The 24,559-nt window shown below is 41.4% G+C and overlaps 1 long non-coding RNA gene across 3 annotated transcripts; it reads right to left on the bottom strand.

Moving 5' to 3' along the window:
* Positions 1-697: 697 nt before the first annotated feature.
* Positions 698-18,557, bottom strand: LOC142904169 (uncharacterized). 3 transcript variants are annotated; one of them, XR_012929353.1, is made up of 4 exons: positions 18,141-18,557; positions 3,737-3,897; positions 1,459-1,539; positions 698-1,317 (listed from the first exon to the last, which is right to left on the bottom strand). It is a non-coding gene; the product is annotated as an uncharacterized LOC142904169 (long non-coding RNA). The 3 variants fall into 3 exon arrangements; XR_012929354.1 differs by lacking the exon at positions 18,141-18,557 and adding an exon at positions 4,528-5,076; XR_012929352.1 differs by lacking the exon at positions 18,141-18,557 and having other exon boundaries at positions 3,737-5,076.
* Between the last annotated feature and the right edge of the window lie 6,002 nt (positions 18,558-24,559).

Below are 24,559 nucleotides of genomic sequence, written 5' to 3'. Positions count from 1 at the left end.
GAAGAAGTGACTTCCTGAACAGTGCTAGTACAACTCTCCTTTCTCCTCAGTGAGTAGCTGGCGTCTGAAGGGACCGGTGAGGTTCGATGTCTTTTGTCTGCACAACGCGACTCCTCTTTCAGCACCGTGGGTGGCAGCTGTCGTGCCAAGGAAGGTAGTTGCCCCCGTTAGGATCCCTATCCCCTGGCCTTGGGAGCGCGCGCGCGCACTCAGGGAGGTGCGGCAACGCTTCTACGCTTCGGTTTCAACTAAATAAATGAATAAATAAATGAACAACATGTTATAATGTGCCACGTAGGCTAGACAATTACTTACACCGTCAAAACAAGATCACATTGACTCGAAATGTAAGCTACATTAAACTGAATGCTGCACTGTTAAAAAATATTGTTGTAAATGATTCTGAATTTCCCCTCCAATATTATTGATAATAATCATCATATACTGTATTGTATTTATAGTGCTTTTCACTATTAAAAAAAACAACAAGCAAAAACCCACAAAGGACAAGGACCTGTGGCTGTGTCTTGGTATATTTTGTCATTTTACTTCCCTGCATTGTAAGTTGAGCATCCTTTTATAAAACAAATCTTTGAATAATAAAAAAAAAACCTGCTCTCTGAAATAAGAAGTATCCCCTGTAACTTCAGCTATAGGAGAGTGGAATCTTCTCCATATTCACCAGTGTTACTAAAGCACAAGATGATAGTGTATCAATTCTCCATATTCACCAGTTATATTAGGCCTGAAATCTCACAAAATAAAAGACAAAAGACCAGCCTGGTAAGTATCTTTGTGGTTTTGTGTTGTGAAAAGCACTATAAATACAATACGATAATATGATGATGATTATTATTATTATTAATATTGAAGGGGAAATTCAGAATAATTTACAACGATATGTTTAACAGTGCAGCATTCAGTTTAATGTAGCTTACATTTCGAGTCAATGTGATCTTGTTTTCACAGTGTAAGTAATTGTCTAGCCTACGTGGTACATTATAACATTGTCAAATCATAGGAGGAAATAAATACGACACTGTCATTGTAGTGCACCAAATAGCCTCATATAAACTTCAACAACACGTAGGATACTGCAGAATAAAAACATTCTTAATAAATGTCTCGTGTGTCCATAGCATAACGTTGTTGATAATACGGGGGTAAGTACCTTGGCACGACACCGGAGTTGCACACAGAATCCCGTGCAGAGAGGCCAGTAGTAATAAAAGTAGTAAAGTGTCATTCATGTCAAAATACCTTCCAGCGAAGGTCCGCTACAGCTGTGGTTTTATAAGGTGGGCCCGCCAGGGGGCGCTAGGTGGACCGCAGAAAATTGGAGAGGAGAACCAAAGTGCAAATTATTAATGTAATCAAATTATCTTTTTTTTTTATTATTGTAATCATATATAATCTAATAATTGTTCATTTATTATTATCAAATAAATAAAAACGTACCTGTGTGCACCATTTACCAAGGTGATCTGTTCCACAAGCTAGCCAAGGTGGTACAAAATGGACAGGTTTGTGACAAAGACACTGAAAGAAAAAAAAGACAGACAGACCAGTTGTGTAATACACTGCTGTAAACCCCCCCCCCCCCCGAAGAATTAACGAAAGTAAGAAAATATGAGGCAGCACACATTACGTACGGCTTTATCCCCACACAGAGAAATGGCCATGATTATGTTAGTTTATAGTATTCTTATTCTAAACAAATGTAACAATGATTGAATAGAAAATAAAATTAATAATTAAGGGTTAGAAGAATAAACATTCTCAACGTTTGTTTGTTTATTTGTTTGTTGCATTGTCTGTTGCTTTGTGAAAGGGGTCCCTGGCCAGATGCTAATGCTTTTTGTTGGACCATGGCGTGGAAAGGTTTGGGAAAACACATCGGGGGACATGTGATCTGTATCACATGTCCCCCGATGTGTACAGTGATCTGTACACCAATGTTTGTGTTCTTGTGACTTTCTCCTCATTTTCATTTTATTCTTAAGATGTCATGCATCAGATGGCGCAGATCTATTTGTGTGTTTTGCATGCAAGGCAGAAGTATTTAAAAAACAAAAAAAACAATGAATAAAAAAATATCTCTCGGGTCTGCCCAAGTACAGGGTTTATTCTTGAGCATTCTGGGTTCTTCAGCTGGTATGGTGCTCTAAAGAGATGTGTTTGCACTGTTAGAAGAAAGAAGAAGAAGAAGAAGAAGAAGAAGAAGAAGAAGAAGAAGAAGAAGAAGAAGAAGAAGAAGAAGCATGCAATCCAGAATTGTGTCTTATCTTCCATGACAAATTGACCATTCCTCAGATGCAACAGAATCGAATAGAATCCAAATATGCCAGCGATGCAGCAGCGCCAGTAAGGACGGTAAGAGCTAACCAGACCCCAGCTGGCCTCTCTAAGCCGTGGTCGTCCCATCAAGCCTCATGCCTCTGATTTAGAGACAAACACACACATAGATGTGAGATTTTATCAAGGCTGGGGGAATGTATGAACTACAGTCTAAATAGAGAAACACTAGTGTGTCTAATGGCACTTGTCATGGTAACAAAGGGAGACTGGCAACCTGCACGTACACACAAACAAAAACATGATGATCTGGGGCAGGACGGTGCCTCTTCAGCCGGTTATATAACGCTCCCTCCATGATCAAGGAGCGATATGCTGTTCTGCAAAGCTTATGTAAATTGTGCTCCGTGGAGGTCAAGCGCTTGCACTTAAATGTGACTTTAATCAGCGTCGTTGTTTAGATCCGTGTGAATATTGCAAAAGTCCCGGTGGGCTTCGGAAAACCACAGAAAATACATTTCCCATGAAAGCACAGGACTTCCCAGAGCTTCCTGGCAGGCTGCCAGGGTCTGCTGCTGCCCCTGTCTGTGTGCCGATACACCTGAGTTCCCCTGACCGTCCACTGAACCATCACAGCTGCAGAGAGGTCACTGGAGTACGACCCTAACAGGCCGTGCTCCGAGGGCTGAGCCTCATCCAATCCCGCCCAGGTTTGGACTCAAGGAAAGGCAACAATATGTGCTGAATGTGAATGTGAAACACAAAATATGAGGAGAAAAAACTCTTTACCGATGTTTTCTGACAGCGGTGTGTACGTCTAGCCTGTCATTGAACTTCTCCAAAATGCAAACAGGCCACCAAAGACACTCGGAAATCAGCCCTTTGCGGTGTCACGAAGGATACGGATGCCTCACAGGTTCGGGACAGTATCTGAAGCCAGGTGTTCACTTTCATGTCTTCCAGTTCGCAGTTACCTTTTTTATGCAAACATGGCAGAACTTGTATCTTCAGCCTCTCGTCTTTTGTGTGATGGATGGTCCTTTTTATTTTACAGATTCTGATCAAACCCGGAACCCATACAGACCGGGGCCTAGAGAGTTTACCCAGACAATCACTTGTGCTTGGCTGCTCCATGTGAGTGTCATTTTTCAAGCTAAGAGCTGAGTCTTTCAGAGATCCCAGGACGGCAGCAAGAGTGCAGATGAGGCTTTAATAAGCAATAAGCTTCAGCCTTCATCCTTATTCGGTTATTATCAGAGGAAATGACCTATTGTGTTGCATTGCCTTTGAAATATTACAACTAAAAATAAAATCCTTTCTAAAAGTTTTCCAAAAGAAAAAGAGTCATTGTTCACTCTTTGGGTTGAATCACTGGAGAAGCAAATAAATCCCCACTAATTGGGTAGAATCAACCTAAGCAGCTCTCCTGTGTAATTACAACCTGATTGATTGAAGTGGGGCTCATGTGGCTTAGTCGGGAGAGGTCACTTCCCACGATCTGGCGGCCATGTCCTCGATGCAGTTGACCAGGTTGGAGCGCAGCCCGGCACCCTGTTTCACTTCTGCGGCCCTGCCAGTTTCTCACCAGTGTCTGGTTGGCTTCTGCACCAGAAACAAATTACATTTTTTCCTAGACAACAAATATAAAGTGTCTACCCAGTTAAATACAGCATTGGGATCGATGTTTTAACACAAAAATTGTAATATAATACACTGCCTCTGTACAACAAAGCAAAAAAACATAACAAAAAACAGCAACAAAATCATTAGCATATAACAAATTAATATATAGTATATATACTATTATGTATGACTTTAGAAGATGTGGCTATTGATTTTTCTTGTTATTGAGATTATAGAATATCATTCAATAGATATAAAACCGATATCTGTTAATGATAAAATGTCAAAATAAAATGGCTCCATAATGCAACTAATAATTTATTACATATCTCTTAAGAAAATCATCCCCCATCATAAAATTATGAGGTGATTAAAGGCCTCTTTGATGAGGTCATCAAATGAACAACAATCCTGTAGTTTGTGATCTCAGACCTGAAAGTGGATGACTTGAAAATGCCACTTCCTTCCTTTTCCCTCTGAAAGCGATGTTCCTTTTCAGCTGAGGCATCGCAAGGTCTGAGTGGTCTTGAATTAACATTGGTGCGTGCGTACATGTGTGTGAGTGTGAGAGAGATACAACTTAACCCCTTGGAGTTACACAGAACGTACTACATCACGTCACTGTATCCCAAAGGTGCGATTTTCGAGTTGGCTGGACGAGGACAAGACGAGGCAGGCAGAGACAGGAGGGCGGACAAGGTCTATCACGGACTTTGATGCTTCCCTCCAACTCGAACGGGGCAAACAAAAAAAACGCGTTACCACGCTGATAAAAACTGTCACGGTGAGAAGAGCCAGCCAGCAGGCAGTGACCGCAGGAGGTTTCGCAGAAGGTTGGGTTTGTTTTAAAAGCTATGACAACAAATTATAGGTGAGAACCTACAACCTCATTTCATGTGGGTGCCAGAAACAGGGCATGCTTCTTTGGAAAACATGTTTCATTTGATTTTATGTAAACGGAGCAGCAATTACCTCCCCGAGTGATCTTGAAACTCTGACATCATAGGTTTGTACACAACATTGGCCCTGGAAAAAGCCTGAAGGGTAACTCCGAAAGATGAGATGCTTCTGTCGGTAAAGAGCTTCGCCCTGTCATGTGTCACATTATTACTCACACAAGCTTGTAAACTTGGTTCATTTCTGCCTCCTGATTGTGAAAAAAAATACATGTATGTATGTATGTATGTATGTATGTATGTATGTATGTGAAGGAACCCTAACCCTATATACAGTCTATTACTCATTTTTCATACATATGAATGTATATATATAAACATCACAGATTTAGTGCGAAGTGTAAAAGGAAGCACTTCATTTTACTTTCAGGTTTAAGTGCTTAAAACCTTAAACCTTAAAACCTTAATTTTTGGCTCAGGGTGGGCTTTTTTTTTACCCATTTAAAAATAATACTTACTGCAATACTGTTACAACATCAAAAAAAATAAAAAAATAAAACTAATGTAATTTAGGAACCATCTTAGTAGTACTGTCAAACACCAAAAAAATCTATTTCCAGTTTAAATTTGTAGAAAATGCAAAAAGTTCAGGTCATGTCACAAAATTACAGCAAGAAGGTCAGTAGAAATTTGCAGTATAAATTTCTTTATCTCATACTATTAATTGCCACAAAAGCTAACAGCAGTGGTCGTTATACCACAACAAAAAATGTCAATGTCTCAATGATTTGTCATGTAACCTTTCATTGGCGTCAGCTTCTCACAATTTCAAAATGTGAAAATGTGAAAATGAAAACAAATTGAATTTAGATACAAACTGTTACCAAAACAGAACATGTGTCGCTCTATTCTTGGATGAGACAGTGTTAGTTATTTTAGTTAATTTCGCAATACAAAAATAATAAAATTCTTAAAGGAAGGTTGCATTAAATTAAAGCCAAATAAAGCAACAACAAAAAAAAAAGAAAAAAGAAAAAAAAGATGTCAAGTAGAAAAAAAAACTTTTCTCTGGGGAATGTATCCATAGTTCTATGTCCAGGCTGTTTTAATAAATACTGGCCAGTTGGTTCCACTTGAGTGATCTGCACTTTCTGCCCCTCAAGGGTGAGAAAACAAACCCGCCCGAGTCTGCTCTCACCTTGCTCCCCAAGATTGGATCATGATGTGACGCGGGAGCACACGGCGCGGGAAGGAGAACAGATGGCGTTGCGTGGCTCCTTGACTTTGACAGCGCCGGCTGTTGACACTTTCTGTTTGAAGGAACCTTTTTTAAACTTCATCAAGGAGGAGTGTTGATGACATGACATGTCGAGTGTCTATTGAGACAGGTTTAAATAAAGCTTCCATATGGAGGCTCTGGTGTCGACACGCAGGACACATGGCAGCTCCCCGGACCCATCGCCTGCTCGCCCTTTCACACGACACTAAAGTTTTCCCCTCTTAATGTCACTTCCTGTTCACACAGCCAAATACTTGCAGAGCACTCATCATGCCCATCTGTCACAGACAGTGACTCTGATGTTTTCTTTTATCGAGTCTAGAAATAGCGTTTCAACCAATTAGAGAGATCAGAGATAATGCTCTAAGACTCTTTTTTTTTTTCTTCATATCATAAAGGTTAAAAAAAAATTAAAATGGCCTGAGGCGATGATTAGAAATTGTGCAACCAACTCATTAAAAATGTTTTCACTCTGTGTCACACAGCGCTGTGTCTAACCCATTCTATTACATATATATATATATATATATATATATATATATATATATATATATATATATATGTATATATATATATATATATATATCATATTTTTTTAATGTACAATTTACATATATTTTTAATTAGAAATATAATCAACAATTACTTATCCCTTTTTTGTTTTCTTCAGCTCACTGCACTGGAAATGTGCCTGCAAGAGTCGAAGGTTCCTTTTCTAAATACAGTCGTAACACTGAAGCGAGCCATATCTTGCATTATCAGGGAAGCTAGAAGCTGACATCAGCAGAGCACCGTTGGGTTTGTTAAGATCAGCAGCTACGGAAGAAGAATAGACCTGGATCTAAGGTCTGGACCCAAGACAGCACATGAACTGTATTGTGCACCAAGCCTCTGCTACTCAGCCGTAATCACATTATTCTCTACAAACGAAATAACCAAAATACACTTTTCTCATTTTCTACGTCATCACAAAATGACATCAATACTGAGAGGCCACGTTTTCAGGGAAAATCTTCAATTTCTTGTGAAGGATAAAAGCCAGTCAGGCAGTCCCCCGGCTGCTACTCAATGCTTTTTACAATTAATTTTTATTTGTCCCAAACAAGCATAAAAAGATACAGTGTTTGCAATTTTAAAGGCACACTGACAAAGTGCAAGATTGAGGTCAGAAGCAAAACGTATCACCTTCGTGTACATCTAGATATGCAGACATGGTGAAAACTATTTTATGACATTTAAAATTAGCAGGAAGAAATGGGATTGTGTGATTTTCAAGTGACTTTGAACATGGCACGATTGTCGTGGCCAGACCTGAGTGTTTCACAAACTGCTGGTCGACTGGGATTTTCAGTCTCACCAGTATGAGCATCTCATACTGCATCTCGAATTCACAGAGAAAGGTCCCAGTAAGAGAGAACATCCAGTCAATGGCAGAGGGAAATACCTCGTTGATGTCCGGGGTCAGCGGTCGGAGTGGGCAGACTGGTTGGAGACCATGGAAAAGCCACAGCAACTCAAATGACCACCGCTAACAACTCTTCTTTTCAAACAAGCCTATTCTCTTTAATCTGTTTGTGTTATGGACACAGTTGTACTATTCTTTAATGATTGATTGATCCACTGTGTTCATTCATTATCTTGTTCTGGCACGGTTGCTCTGAATGTCCAGAACATGTTGCACTGGAATGAACATCACACTGTATACACACCTACAGAAAATGAGCATTAGAACTTGCACGGCAGCACATTTTGCAACAGGTCGCAGGGTTCTAATTTTGTATGTGAAAATGTCTGGGAATGCCTGTTCGTCACAGTCCACACAAAAAGACCCTCCTGGGGGTCTTTTTTTTGGGGGGGGGAACGGAAAGGGGGGGTCCCTCATGAATCAGGACTGGAGATGCTGATAAGGGCTAATGACAGATGGCCTTCAGGGACACTGACAGCCGTGCCCTTCTTTTATGTCACCTGGCTGAATGGAATGAGACTTCTGACCCGGACCACAGGCTTTGATGGGAACCTTTGTTGTCTGCGCGGTGGCACGGCGAGGCACCGGCGGACGACACACAGAAGAGCTCTCTGTCACGACGGCGTGGGCAACCTGCGCCCCCAGGACACGCACGGCTGCGTCTGTGGAAGTGCAGTCTGCCCACCATGAGGGCGCAGAGCTGTGCTGATGCACGGCTGAGCGAGATAGGGATGATTAGCCCGGCTATGGCTCAGCAGCTCGCACATGAAAATACGCTAAGGATAATAAACTGTGAGAGTATTTAGCAGGCAGTGTGTAGTGGAGGATGATGGAATGGTTTCAACATTTGGCGCAAGGTTACATTGCATGGACCGGACAACTTGCCTCCGTATCCAAATTTCACATCATCTTGTTTTGGTTTTATGAGCAAAAAAAAAAAAATGGATTTACTGATGCTACTTTTGAACAGAACTGTAAAAGAATTTCTACAAATGCCACCACTGACAGAAAAAAGGACTAAAGACTGCAAGAGGTTGGCACTCCTCCTGAAACTTTTGCCAATTAGCTTTTCAGCAACAGTATTTACAAGGTTTTTGCAATTCACCTTTTTCTCCCACATTCTTCTGTGTGCGTGTAAGTGTGGCGTGTTAACCCGAGGGCGCCTATTGCGAGCGCAGGAAACAAGTTGGGGGTGATTCTTCGTTGACTCAGGACGAGTGATTAAGCGGTTAATGATGTGCTACAACTCTGAAAAGGACACACTTAATGGTGAGCCACTCTGCAGTGGCACGACGTGAGTCACACTGACTCGCAGGAGGGGGAAGCGTGTCAGCAGCTTGGATGATCATCGTTTTTTTTTATTCCAAATTCTCCCCAAACTCCGTCACCGTCATTCTCATGACATCCATACAGCACACTGTATGCCGAATGGGTCTGCTGATATGTCACCCTGCCTGTTAGTGTAGGGATGCACCGATAACAATGCTGGTATCAGGTGTCGGTACTGAGGTGCTGATACCAGGTTTGGGTACTCTACTTGCACTCGTGAAATATGTGCTGCTGATACCACGGCACCTATGCCAGTAGCATATTTATGTATATGGCAATTGTGTTAAAATTGTGTTTGTACTGTAGTGAAACTTGAGACAGTTGCCCCATGTCTTGGAAAAATATGCTGAGGAATGTTGTTCAAACACAAACTCAAAGTAATTCTGTAATGTGTAATGGCCTTATTATTAAGTACTTGGTATCGGTATCGGTGAGTACTGAAATGCAAGTACTTGTCCTCTTCTCGTTCTGTAAAAAAGTGGTATCGGTTCATCCCTGTTTTAGAGTAATGCTCCTCGTCTAATTCAAAATTTGTATTCCTTTCATTTTCGACCCAGACATCTGGTTGTTGAGAGGCAAGTGAAGCACACAACACCGTTGGTGCATTTGCACTCTAGCATCAGTGGAAACTGTGCAAAGAGTCATTCAGACAGAGGGTTAGCAGGGATTTTCTTCTCCATTCTGCCAAATCCAAAACCAGGAAGCTATAAATGGTTTGATGAATCAAAAAACAAGACAAAAAAAAAAAAAAAAACGGGCAGACAAAATGGCACCGACATTGTTGTTGTACTATCAGGCATGATATTCATTTTCCATCAAGCGTCATGTGGGGGAAGGTTTGCTATCAACGATCAGCAAAACACAAAGGCCACCTACATTCTGCATGTTATAAATAAAAATAAATGAAAACATGGCATGTGAAGGAAATACGCAGCAGGAGGATGAGGGCTGGACTGAGGCGTGTGCAGGTTTAAGTCAAGTCCTCCATGCCAGTATTCACAATTATACCTTTACAGGGCATAATCAAAGGAAATGAGCAGACCCAGTTTCTTGTCTCACCCTTTTAACACACCCAAAGTATTTCACTGAAAACCTCAATAGTCCACATCTAGATTATTAGAATATTTAGTATTTACGAGCATTGCTTCCTTTCCCAGGGAGGGATAAATACGTGAGGCTCCGGCGTGCTTGTGAAAACACATCATCCATGTTGATGTCATTATTAAATCATAGGAACAGGCGGGTCAAAAGGAAACAAGCTGAATAAACTGAAGAAAATCCAAAGTGTAAAAACGATAAATCTTTCCAGGCCACTTGGTACGCACTCATCCATTTTCTTTCAAGCTAAACCAGGAGGAAGCACAGGAGGAGCTGGAGATGTTGACATCAATTAGCAACGAGCAAACATACAAAAACAAAGACCTGTCACTAAGTCCCACGGAAAGTGTTAAATTCTGCGTGCACGTGTCAACAGCGAAGGAGGGCTAGCCGGGTGTTGAGAACACAATGAGAAAGCTGTCGGTGCCACAATCGGCAGGCCGGCAATTACTGAAACCTGGTGGGAGTCGCACAGCGGGAGGAGGCCTGGCTCGGGTGGCGATGAAAAGGCCCGCCAAAATGAAGCTGAGGTGTCGACTCTGAAATGAAGCTGTACAGGTTTGCACATAGTGTTTGGAAGCTGACCAAGGTTGGATTTGGGCCTAAGAAACCAGGGGGGAAATAACAGAGGACAACAACGGTGTAAACTAGAGACAGTTGCTTCTCTTGGGGCCAATTCCAATGCCTCCCTTAACTCCTCAATCTCAACCCTCGCCCTTAACCCTCAATCTTTGGCCCTCAATCTTGGCCCACAAAAATAAGTGTAAGGGTTTAGAAATGGGACACCCCTTAAGTGCAGTTACGTCTTCAGACTGTGGGGGGCGGCCTTACGCCAAAGCTACGTCCAGTCTGTCAAGACGACGAAGAAGGAAGAAGTCCTCCGTCGCTACACAACGTCGCTACACAACGTCGCTACACAACGTCGCTACAAGTAACGTGAAGCCGGGACCGCCGGTCCGGCTGACAAACATCGTAAAGTAAAAAAAAAAAAAAAAAATGTTACGCAACAACTATGTCAATAATCCATAAAAAAAAGTCTTAAACTAAGACAATCAAATGGTTTCGTAATATTTATATCTTTATTAACTAAGAAAATACTTCCATTTGTAGCTCGCTTTTTTCATCGCCATTTTTTTCGAAGATGTCTTGGCGAAAATACACAATGCCTTCTGGGTAGCCCTGACTCCCAAGTGTGGTGCTGGGGGAATCTCGAATATTGAGGGCGATACAGCCCTTAAACTCGTCCCTCAACTTGACGTTGTGAGACATTCATTTTTGAGATTGAGGGTTGAAATTGAGGGTTAAGGGAGGAATTGGAATTCACTCTTGGGGTCATTGCTTGAGCCAAGATAAGGATTTCCATGGTCGGACGCAGAACAATGCAGGTCTGGTAATCTCTGGTATCACGGATAAATCCAGAGTATAGTGACCCTTATGAAGAATCCTCACTAAAGTTTCAGTTTAGTTTATTTGATCAGGGGACAGTGCATCTTATTAAAACAAAATAAAACGGTAAATACACCAGAGTTAGCCACAAAGCTAGTTTTCATGCGCAGTCACTAAGCCATGATATGACGGCATCCAGAAGGAAAAAAAAGGTACATTCAAAAGATAAAACCTAAGTAGATCTAGGCACATGCAAATAGACAGGAAAGCGTTTAGCCATAAAGGCATAGCATGGGGGCTTAGAAGAGGCTACATTAATAATGTTTTTTTTTTTAAACAAAGGTTATATTTAAGCACGGTTAGCAGACTAAAAATGTCCTCAGTCACAACAATTATTTTGCTTGTAGCTTTTCATGCTACGTAAGTGGTGGTTGCAACAATCTAAAGGTTTACTCATGCTCCTTTTTTTGTATTTAATGAACTGCAACCTTCATATGTGTTATAGGTCCCTCAGCAAAAATGTATTTAAATACCAAAGACACACTGGAAATAAAACAAACTTTTATTTCTTCTGTCTGGCTTCCTTAATAGCCAGACAGAAGGGGGAGTTCTATAAATGAATCAGCTCACTAATGCCGTAGTTCATTCTGCCATTGTAAAAGCAACCATAAAAAAAAAACCCTGGAGAGACAAAACTACATTTTGTGACAAATGTGTCCCTTAATTTCTCTAAAATGTTGTAAAAAAAAAAAAAAAGAAAAAAGAAAAGAAAAAGAAGACAACTTTTTAAAACATCAGAACACAAAATCCCAAAGCTTTCAATAAGCCACAAAAAGATTATTATTATTATTTTTTAATTGATCTCCAAGACTGCTTAAATAAATGTTGTGACACTGCTATGGTTAAGTCTGGAGAAGCTGCTGCATTTATCTTCATAAGTGACGAACGTGAACCAAACCTGTTACCTTGCCTGAACTGCGAGTGACTCAGCTGGACGTAAGAATGCTGCGAGTTCTCTCAACCAGACGCTTCTCACAAATGTTCTGACGTTTCAGATAAGCACCTCTCATATTATCTCCTGCGTTGTCACCCCATTTTTTTTCTCCCTCCTACGTGCCATTATACTGTACGACTCCTGTCCCACACGTTCGAGGTCCACTGAGACTTTGAGGGGAAAAAAAAACAACCTTGATTTCTACGCAAGGCTGTTATCTGATGTAACAGGCTCTAATAGCCACTTCTGAGAGATTCTTCATTAGATATTGCGGCTGCGTGGCGCAGCATCCCCTCCCTCCAGGGAAATTCTCGTGAGAAGACGCCGCAACAGAGTTGTCGGGGCAGAGCCGCCACACGTGATGGCTGCGCTGCAACAATAACTCGCCGACAGCTCATCTTACCTCTGAAACACCCTCATCTGCTCCCATTTTACGGAGCGGCCCGGGCCAAGTCATGCGATTCATAAATCACACAGTCAGTCCGTGAATGGTTGGGAAACAGCAGGCAACGTGCACTGTTTTTTTTTTTTTTTTTTTTTTTTTTTTTAAAGAAAATGAGAACAACAATCAAATAGATGCAACACAAATGTGCTTTTGCCAATCCAGGTGTGAGAAAAAAGTGCAGTCCCTCTGCACCTCATGCACTTTTTTTTTTTTGCATGCATGCATGCATGCATGCATGCATGCACGCATACGTTTGCAGCTGCAAGAGACACAAAGCCTGAGCATCGCGTGCTTCTGCACAGCAACCCTTGTCCATCCAGTTTAGTGTGTTTCATTCAAGTCTGACACACACGCGCGCGCGCGCACATACGCACGCCATTACCTGGTTACAAAAAGGAATGTAAACTACAAAGAATGTTCAAGAGGGAAGAAGGAAAAAAACAAAACAGACGCAGGGTAGAAGGCCGACACTTTTATGAATGGCAAGGCCTCGCAGACGCACCATTCATAAATCTACCTGAACATTGCATGGGTCATGTGAACCTGAGCAAAAAAGGAAAAAAGACAAAGAGGAGTTTGGGGGGCTGATGGGGAGCAGCAGTCGCATTTGATTCTTGGACACTGTGCGGCGACAGCACACGGACGAATCAAGCCTCCCTCGATTCCACCTGGAGCAGTGACAACGCAAACACACAGAGGAAGCGCGTGTTCCTCTTGTAAAACTTATCTGGGGCTGTCAGTCCACATCAAAGACAAGAAGTAATCCGGAGTGACAAGACGGTTATGTGTACCGATACAATGACAGCATGTCTTTCATTCTTCTTCTTCTTCTTCTTCTTCTTCTTCTTTTTTTTTTTTTTAAAGCCAGTCAGACAAACGAAACATTCTCACATGATCCTGGCACACTAAAAGCACCTTGGCAGCCACGTAATCGCCGGGTGTGAGCTGAAGACATAAACTGGGGAACACAGTGAAAGACGCGACTGCAAGGGAAAAAGAATAAAGAAAGATCGGAAGCTTTGGTTCTCTTCTAAGTGATCACAAATGGCAGAATTGTTTGCGGCAGCGCAAGACAGAAAAGAAGACACCCTCTGTGAATGCACGCGAAACTAATATGCATCTTAGCGGCTGCAAAGCTTTGCATTAGAAGAGGGCCAATGCCAGCGCTGCACACTTTTCGCATAGTGAGTTTTTTGTTTTGCGAGCCGTTCTCCATCTGCGCCGAAGACATGAATGGCTCCTCTCATCACAAGCAGGACAGTCCACTAATGCAGCCCAACCAAACACCGGCGTCTAATTAGAGTCCAGCCGGAGTTATTAGTGCATGTCCGTCTTTGTGCCAGTGACCGTTAGACACACCCAGGCGGTGTTGGAGGACAGACACCTTCACATGTTTGACCTCAATTAGGCTTGTCAACATTTGTGTTGCAGGTCCGCCGAAAACCGAGTCGCCGACGCGCACATGTATGTTTTTCTTAAATCGGGTCCAGAACATAAACATGGTTGTTAAGAGAGACAGCATTCCTTTTAGGGAGATTGGGGGGGGTCGGGTTTACTTATGTCTTCACATACATGCATACATACAGACATACATACATACATACATACATACATACATACATACATACATAAATGTTCAGGCTACATTAAGCTACGGATACAATTAAAAAGTGAGCATTGTTTTGATACTGACAGTATACACATATACAAATGTATTCGTTCTATTCTACTAATAGCATATTTAGAGATAATAGTATATACATATTTATGCTATACATATATAGAGTGTATTTATAATATAGTAAATCTGTATCTGTATATTATATAATAGTATTGATATGTACTAATAATATATTAGTACTATATATGTATATATATATAGAAATTAAATATATATATATATACATACACATACATCTATATAATTTCTATATATATACATATATAGTACTAATATATTATTAGTACATAATAATTTAGTATATATTAGTACATATATATATATATATATATATATACATATACATATATATATATATATGTATATGTATATATATATATATATATATACATATATATATATATATATATATATATATATATATATATATATATATATATATACATACATACATATAATTTCTCTATCTATACATATATAGTACTAAAATATTATTAGTACATATCAATACTATTATATATAAGCTGCCAAATATTGGTTAATACATCATTATCCCTCTTGAGTGTTTACAGCACAATAATCCTGCCTGAAACCTCAGAAGGCTCAGGAGCCACTGCTTAGCTGCGCTGTGCCGCTCGCTACGACAAGCTTCGAGTTCACTGTGGCGGCGCAGGAACCCTCAGCGAGCGCCTGTGTTCGGCGAGCAACCAAGCAGCGCCGCATCCAAAGGCAGCAGCCGTCGCTTAACCACTAACTTTAACTGGAGCGAGCCAACAGTACTCTCACGCTTCTCGATAGAAATGTGGGCAGGCAGGCACGATCATGTTTGGATTCAGAGGCAGGCTGGTTGGACGCTGTTCACACGCCAGGATTGTGGATTCTTTCTGGTTTCGACTGATTGACACTGTTGAGTTCTGTGGCCCAGTTTCAGGAGTCTAGCACCAGATCCTGATTATTCATGGCTGGAGTTTCACCACTAAATGCATCATGGAGCTGTTTGCAAGAAGTTGCGGTGTAACTTTGTTGCGTTGAGTTGAATAGGCCATAATAGGACATAAACCAACAAACCAGTTATCAATGACGGCATTGGAACATGCATTGAAAACTATCTTGTAATACCTGAATAAATTACATCATCATCATCATCATCATCATCATCATCATCATCATCATCATCATCATCACGCAAAGGTGTCTCAAAGCACTTGGCACAATGAAAAGACCCAACTGATCTTTCAATTACAAAGAAAGCAGAACTTCAGAATAGCAAGACCCAAAGTGACCGTTGTTGCACCGAAATGCTACTGGTCCTACGGTTCACTGCTCACTCTACCATGCCACCACCCCTAAACCCCCCAACCCCAACAATCCTTTGCTGCCTTTCAGATTGATTGTCCAAGTGTGCTAAGACCCCTGGCGTCACCTCTACCCACCACAAGTTAGGGAGCTGCGACTTGCTGCTGACAGTGTTGTGGCAACACCATGAGAACGTCATGCTTGACAGAGCTGTCTGCAGCGTGTCACAGTCAGTTTGAGGTCTTTTTTTTTGTGTGGGACAGTTTGTGCCGTCCCCCCGACCGCGACCCGCGACGGGTGGGGCGGCCACGTATTGCACACGGTGCTTGTATCTTTTATTATAAAGAGGCGAAATCAGCTTTTTTTTAATACGATCTACCAGCGTCAGGCCCCTGAATTTCACGTTTGAGCTTGTACTCTAGAAATGATTTCAAAACGTACGTCAAAGGACTGGTGCTCAAATGAATCAAATCGAGACGAGAGATAAAAATAGCGTCCATCACTGACGTTTTTTTTTTTGTTATTTGTTCCGTTTCCTCTGCCGTGACGTCAATTTGCATCCTAATATAGCAAAGACGGGAACGATGCAAGTCTAACGAGTTTCAAAGATGCGGCTTGTGCCTACTTCTATTTTATTGCTTGACTTTGGCAGCCATTTGAGGAAATGTGTCACCCAAAGTAAACATTCACCTATTTGCAGTTTTGTCCTTTTCCGAATGGGAAAAAAATATGTAGACGGTTGGCTCGCACTCATCTGTTGGACTTAAGCCTGATCTCACGGAACACACCCTCAGCTACATTAATAACTGCGTGATCAGATACTTCACCTGCACTAAAAAGAAATAGCTTGTTGTCAAATTAAAACTTTTGTTTGTTTCTTTTCATTTTTGTTAATTGTTAAATCGCATTAAAACATTTCTTAAATGTATAATAGATGGCATTTACATGAAGTTTTTTTTGTAATGAATTTGCAAACATTCAAAATGTTTGCGTGAGACAAGGTGATTGTGTTGGCCTTTAGGTGAGATGATAAACGATGTTTTGCTGTCCTGCTCTGTTTGGATTCCTCCACCCTTCCTTCTCTCAATAGAATTAAATCCGTTGGGAACCTTTGCTTTTTATTTTCTGCCAGGGGATTTTAGTCTTTGGGGGTGGATGGGGGATGTGGGTGGAGAGGAAATAGTTTGTTTCGCTTACAGCAACATACAGACGTGTTTAGGCTATTTCTCTCTGGAAATCTCCCCCTTCTTTCCTTCAGCTGACAAATTAGGAACTGAAATATTTTCTTCTGAAATGCCAGTGTGAGTAGAAACGGAAAATATCATATAAAAATAAAGTTAAATCTATATAAAACAGCAAAGATATGAAGTTGAGCATTTGCACACTTCTTTTTTTATGGTTTTAAACAGGCTCTGCTGTAACAGTGGAACCCCTTTTTTTTTTTTTTACCATTAATTTGTGATACGTGAGATGGCTTTCTCTGGGATTTCTTAACAAGCAGTACAATCATTGTGAACAATTGATGGTAAAACAAAGCAACAAAAAAAAAAGAAAAAAGGTTCAAGCCACTACGTGACCTGCTCTGGCCCCATATGACTGTATCTGATGGACTGTGTTGTATCAGCAACAAGCACTGGCCTGAAGGAAATACCAATCCCCATGTGAAACAATAAGCTGAGGACATACAGCTCTGAGTTTCAATGGACTCTCATATGGGACTATAGGGCAGGGATGTTTCCTCCTGTTACACCAACATACCAGCACACACAATGTGACACAAACCACATTCGACACAATTCAACTCTTCAAAAACTAACACATTAAGTTCTGTATTGTTCAACTGCTCAACAGATTTCTGAACTTTTCATCCAACTCTGATCACTAATTGCGGTGAGGATAAACAAAACAACAAAATAATATTTGTTGCTGTGGGAATCATCCAAAAAAAGCATTGTTACTCTTTCATTTGACAGCAACTTAACTGAACACCCCAAGCCGGTTTGAAATCTGTGTGTATTCCAATGCACTGGCGTCTCTCTTTGATTGAATTTTTCAGGCAAATGACTTTCATGTGCAGCGTAATCATGGATTCACTCCGACCCAAATTCAACTCAGAAGATTTGCTTTTAAGCTATTAATCAAAAGGAAATAGTGTCATACAGCAGCAGTCTCTTGTCGACCTGAAGCGATTCCGAATGTATCAATTCCAAATCATGGCTCTAATCCATGGCAAGGCTGTAGAGATGTATCGCAGTCAAAAACAACAACAACAACAACATGTTAAGCTTATTATCCATATCACTGCTCGAATGACAACAAAGAAAACGCCGGTGGGATTCTGCTGTAGTTGTACCTCCGTGGACGTGAGAAAAGAAGAAGGGGAGCGTCTCTGCGGTAGGCTGCAGTCAACCCAGCTGGGCGACTATCTGGTTACGCGCCGCGTGATAAAATTCCTCGGAAAAAATTCCTGTTTCCGTGACATCCAAGTCAGACAGCGGATGGAGAAATGGGGAAAAGAAGAATCCAAAGAAGAAGGTCCCGCGCGTAGAAGAAATGCGCCGCTGACAACCTTCACTTCCTGGGGGAGCGGAATTAGATCACCCCTCCGTCGCGACTGGGCATTTTATACACCCTTTGTTTTCACATGACTGGCAAAATAAGTCACAGTTTGATGCTTCAGGGGACTGAGGCTGGATTTGTTTGTGTCTTTTCAGCCATGAAGACACAAACACAAGACAACAATTTGTAATGCAATACGAACACAGCGAGCCCCCGGGGCTAACTGGGTCTTTGTGTTCCTGTTTTGGTGCCGTGAGCTAAACAGACTCTTACACAAGTACGGTCGGTTTCAGCTTTTCTATTCCCTGACTGTGTGCAGTTGTGTTATAAAGGTAGTGAGAGAGGGACATGTTTTCCCTCCATTTTATTAGGTGGGATATTTAAAGTACATCGAGACAAAGAAGTGGTGTGCAGATTACTAGTTTTGACAAGTTTCCAAATGAGATCATTTTTGGCCCTATTACTGCTTTCTCGCTTAAATGTATCTTCAGTAGCCCCGGTCTTTCATATATCTCAGGCTCTCATAGTTAATGCTTTCCTAAGGCCCTTTGATAGTGCATGACAGGGCCGCTAGAGGTATTTCCACGCGACAGTGTTTTTTTTCTACCAAACTGAAGGTCCAGTGTATAAAATCTCTAAGGACGTCACCTGATAGCATGTTTTGTATTTGGAGCACTGTCAGGCAGGCTTCCTTAAAAAAATGGCGGCGTAAGAAGGCAGCTAGCTAGAATCAAGACCCTTTTTGCTCTATGTGTATTCCTATACATATGCACATACACAACTGTTCTAAGGGTACGAAAACCAAATAACTTTTAATGTACTTTTAATGCGAGTGTATACTTTTTTTGTTTTCTGATACCACTTTTTGACAGAACGAGTCGAGTGTGAGTATGTGCATTTCAGTACTCACCAAGACCGAGTACTTAATTAGGCCATTACACATGATAGAATTTCTCAGATTTTTTTTCCACGGATGTTATTTGAACAACATTCCTCAGAATGGTAATTGTCACAGGTTTTACTGCAGTACGCAAATTTAACAAAATGATCATATGCATACATATACAACTGGTATCCCTGTTGTGGTATTTTACGAGTACTCAACCCCAGTATCGGTACCGATAACCGATACTTGTATTGGTATCGCATTCTTACTTTCTTCTTACTGCTTACTTTTATAAATGTATTTTTGGGCAGTATGTTAAGTTTTTACCAATATCAAAATCATAAATCAAGCCACATTTTACGCACTGGAACTTTAAAAGCAATGTGAAGCTGACAAAAAAAAACATGTTTCTATCAACCGGACTGGAGAGAAGAAACCGATGCAACGCAATACTTTTCTCAACGCCAGGAATTTTTTACATTTTGTTTACCCATCATCTTTCACTTCATTTTCCAAGGAGCAGCCGCAACGCCGAAGGCTACATAGAAGTTCTCCAGTTGGCTTCACTGCCCAACATGGATTTTTAACCCGCCTGTATATATTTTTTTCTTGACTCGGATTTTTACGGACACGCGAAGACGGGAAGCCGGGAATCCGGCGCCTCGCGTGACTTCCACCTCCAAGGCCCGTCATGCATGACTGTCCGTCATCATTACGTCCTTGTGGAAACACCAAAGACAAGGGCCTGCGGAGGGGGTCCTCCGAGGAGAGGCCCGCCACTTCCCTTTGAACACTGGTTCACCTTCGACCTCCCACAGGAGGAGGGGAGATAAACACGAGGGGGGAGAGACGACTAAGCTTCAGTGACTTTTAATGACAGACTTGGTTGGGTTAGAATAGCAACGCCGTTGTCACGCAGCGACCCGATGAGGCGAAGCCTCGTCAGCCGCGGGGGGCGAGGGGGAGGCGGCAGCCTGCGGGCCGCTCGCACGGAGCCCTCCGTGCGCTTGCTTACTTCTAGGACAGGCATGGGCAAACTACGGCCCGGGGGCCATCACGATTTTTAATCCAGCCGGCCGAACTTGGAGAAGTTAACCAATTAGTTATTAAGGCAGTCATAAAATAGCTGTATTCCATCCATTTTGTCAGTGTGTTAAGAGTTATTTCAATAAAGAGCTAAATGCTATAGGGTTTCAAAGACACATATTTTGTTGTAACACCTTCAATTAAGGTGTTTTCACGTGTTTTCTTCATATCCGATGATAAATATTTTTTTTTCCTATGAAGTGGGTCAGCATTAACTCCATCCATCTGCTCCTGCTCCGGGCCCCTCTGTCAAATTTTAGAACCCATTGTGGCTCCACCAGTCAAAAGGTTTGCCTACCCCTATTCCAGGACGTTAGGGTAAGGCACTCAGTTAAACATCCTGGATGCAGTTCAGTGCAGAAATGTCATCCTCGCAGCGAAGCTCAGCACCAACTTGTCAGCGACTTGCTTCCTTGCATAATCCGCGATACACCCCCGACCCCCACTCCCTCCTGCGCAGTGATCTACAGAGACAAAACACCTCCGCCTTCATTAAAAATTGTCACACTTTTCTTCTCGTCGTCGGGCTCCTCAACAGGCCAATACAAACAATGACTGACGACAACAGTTTTTCGAGGATAGAAGCTTCTTTTTTTTTTTTTTAGTTGGCGCAGTCACATAGCCCACTGTGAAACAGGCCTCCTATTCTCTCCTGGGGAAGAACCGACTGTTCAGTCAGATTCCTGGAAATCTTTTTTTCTTGTGGAAGACAAAAAAAAAAAAAGGATCTGACGCTCTTGTACTGTTATTCAGAATTTGTAAGGGCCTGGGGGGGAAAAAAATGCCCGATCAGGGTGAGAATGAAGGGGAGAAGCCTTCACGGGCTGCTGACTCGCTTTGGCAAGGGCCTCTGTGGAACTTGGCCAGACAAGGAAATAAAAAGGCTTACGCAGAAGGTACCTCAGTCAACAGCGCTCAGCTAACACGTTAGGTCATTAGTCTATGTGAGAGACTCATTAGCATCATTCTCATGGACTGGACATGGGCTGTGTTCGGCAGTCGGCGTCTATATATAGAGAGTTGGAAAATACAGGATTTTGTGAGCTTCTGGGAAAAGATTTTTGGAGTGAGAGTTGGGACAGAGCGAGGGGGTGGTGAGGGGGTTGGGGGGGGGACAGAGGCGCTGCCGTGGGACATTTTGACATTTGGAGTCGCCGGGGTCACCCAATCGTAATGAGGCGCTCGCGGTCGGACCAAAGCGAAAAGAGAGTTTGCCCCGGCGCTCAACTCTTGCCTGATTCGCGGCCAAGCCGGATGACAGTTCGGTTTGCTGCTAGTCAGGAGCGATCACATGGCGGCGGGCCCGATTCATCTCTAATGGAATGTAATTAACAAACCCGGGGCTGTCCAGACAATTGTCCGATGTGTGTCGTCAGCGCGTCTCCTCTGTCCAGCGGGTTTGTATGCACATGTCCGCTCGCACATACAGTCTGTCACAGATGAAACCGTGTGAACTCGTCAGAGGAGAGAGGCCTCGTTTCTGAAGTGGCCGACCGCCTCGCTGCGAGGCGGCCGGCTTCACGCACGCACTGTTTTTGTTTTAAACCCAAAGCGTCACATAGAATTTTTCAGTTTTTAAGATGTGTTGATTGACACGGCTTCGCCTTTTTTTTTTTTCTGATTTTGATTTGTATTAATTAAAATTAATTTAAAAAAAAACACAGAGGGAAATGTTCTGTATGTTTTACAGACTAATGTCACAACTCATAACACAAAACATTACATTTTAGATGGAATGTTTCTTGAAAAAACTATTTGAAAACTGTAACCTGAAATTAACCACAACCAGCCTTGTCAGCCAAAACACAGTGCTACCATAGTGACCTCTGGTTATTTGCCTCTGACATTTTAACAGGAAAATACTGAAAGAGATGAAAGCTAGAAGTGATGATGTTCAGATATCATTACATCAGGCATTCTTCATCACTACTATTACAAATGGATGCAGCCATGACCTGAAGGAGAAGTCAACAGGTGGTTTCCAAAGCTCCTCGTTGCTTTCATCACTGCTGCTGGCAGTTCAGCAGTGGTACACAGCTCACTCTACTGAAGCTTTTCTAGCTAATTTACCATAGTCATTACAATCTTTTCGAGGCACTCATCTCTACAGGAGGTATCTGGAAATATATATAGTGTATACACATCAAATGGAAATTCTTGCTCTTTAGAGTTGTCAAATTTGAAGTCTTTGCACCTATTTTCACCATTTAAAATTACAACTTGAAAAATGAAATTCATTCTTTCGTGTAGTGACCCGGTCAGTGGGCTCGCTGTTCTGCCTCGAAGAGATTTGACCCAATAAATTCTCCTGTCAGGCAATAACAAGCTATCCTGTGTATGTTCATGATGGCAGAGAGTCTCAGAAAGACGTTATGCTCGGAGGTATAGAACCGGATAGGTGTGTTGTCTCAAACTGGAGCATCGTAGCTAATCATAGTTTTAGAGTCCCTATACCAGGACAGGAGAGCTGTTATGAAATTATGTACTATTTAGAACTGGACTGTGACAGGGGTACTCTTCCTGCAACAAGTCAATAAATGATATATACATATATATATATATGTATATATATATATATATATATACATATATATATATATATATATAGATATAGATATAGATATGTATACATATATATATATGTATATATGTATGTATATATATATATATATATATATATATATATATATATATATATATATATATATATATATATATAAAGAGTCACATTATGTTCAAATAACTACATATTCTTGCTTTAAAGGGAATAGGTCAAACTGTCAGAAAAGTGATCACAATAAACTTGAATGCAATGGTCTTCACCTTGCGATGACCTGCTCTGCTTCAGAGCAGGTCTAATCGCCGGGGCTCAGTCACGAATAATAATTATAATAATAATGATAATAATAATAATAACAATAATACATCCAATGTAACTATAAAGGCTGTGAGTCAGTCACTGATTTGAAATGTTCTTGTTATTTTAAAGGGTTACATTTTTGACTATCGGAAAGTCCCTTTTTGGCACGTCAGCATCTGCCTTGATCTCGGTGAGTTAGCAGCTCTATTCTGATCTTAACCCTGGCAGGCATGCAGAAAGTCGACCTGTGAGAAGTTACCTGCAGGTTTCCCCTCAGTTGTCACTGCCATGATGAAGCACATGTGCGTGACAGGGCAGAATAGCCCCGGGCACTTCCTCGCGTTCCCTGACGCTCACAGGATCGATTTGGAGAGTGAGATAAGCCCTGTGAGTGCAAAGGAGGAAAAAAAAAAAAAAGTTTGCAGCTCTTTAGAGGTCCTGCGCCTACATCCCCTAATCACAGGCATAAATCAAAGGAACGGCCCATAGCATTATTCCCGGTGATGCAACTTCCTGGTATGGCTGCAGTTTTAGCACCAAGCTATGATCTAAATGTGAGGAATGTTGCTGGAATCAGACAATGACTGCTACGTGCCTGGCATTAACTGTACTATGTAACTGTGTCTTCACCGTCTGTGCAAAACATCACCTGTTCACACCTCCCTAAGCTCCTCCCGACCTCCATGCTCACTCACACGCGATGAGCAATTGAGCTGTCAGTCAAGCAGGAAGGGGAAACTGTGTGTTGAAACTAGAGTTGCCAGCCGGGAGGAACTACGGGGACGTGCAGTTGAGGCCATTGTGTGGGCTCGTCCTAATTGTTGCTCTCTGGCTAAACTCACATCAACTTGTGGGGGGATTACCCAGAAGTCTCAGCATCCAAATGAAAACAAATGTGGGCTTAATGGCTTCTTACACAGGAACATAAATCCTTGTATTTTGTTTTTTGAATTTTGATACTGAATGTATTAAAAAAAACAATGTCTCAGTGACAATACAATGTTGTACAAAACGTTGCCAACAATGGCTTAAATGTTTCTAGCTTAATAAAGTAATGAAAAAAATACCAAATAAATAAATAAATTAGTAAATGAATAAATAAATTTAACTTTTTTTTTAAGATCACAATCCCATTAGATTGTCATTCATATTCATATTGTATTAATGATAATTTACAATTTTACAAACAAAAAACATATTTAAAGGTGACGTTACAAATTAAATGACTCATTTCAAAAGAATATGTTATCCTTTAATATATATCTATAGCGTGCCTTGCAATACATAAACATATAAAAACAATAAGCTAATAAAAAGCCGACGGGACCTCCCGGGGTTTAGTTTACAGTCTGCATCCTATCAGTAGGCCAGCACCAGTTGC

This window comes from Nelusetta ayraudi, unplaced genomic scaffold (assembly GCF_046127955.1).
Source record: "Nelusetta ayraudi isolate G7.1 ecotype Tasmania unplaced genomic scaffold, CSIRO-AGI_Nayr_v1 ptg000122l, whole genome shotgun sequence".
Classification (NCBI taxonomy): domain Eukaryota; kingdom Metazoa; phylum Chordata; class Actinopteri; order Tetraodontiformes; family Monacanthidae; genus Nelusetta; species Nelusetta ayraudi.
This window is presented reverse-complemented; position numbering and strand designations above follow the sequence as displayed.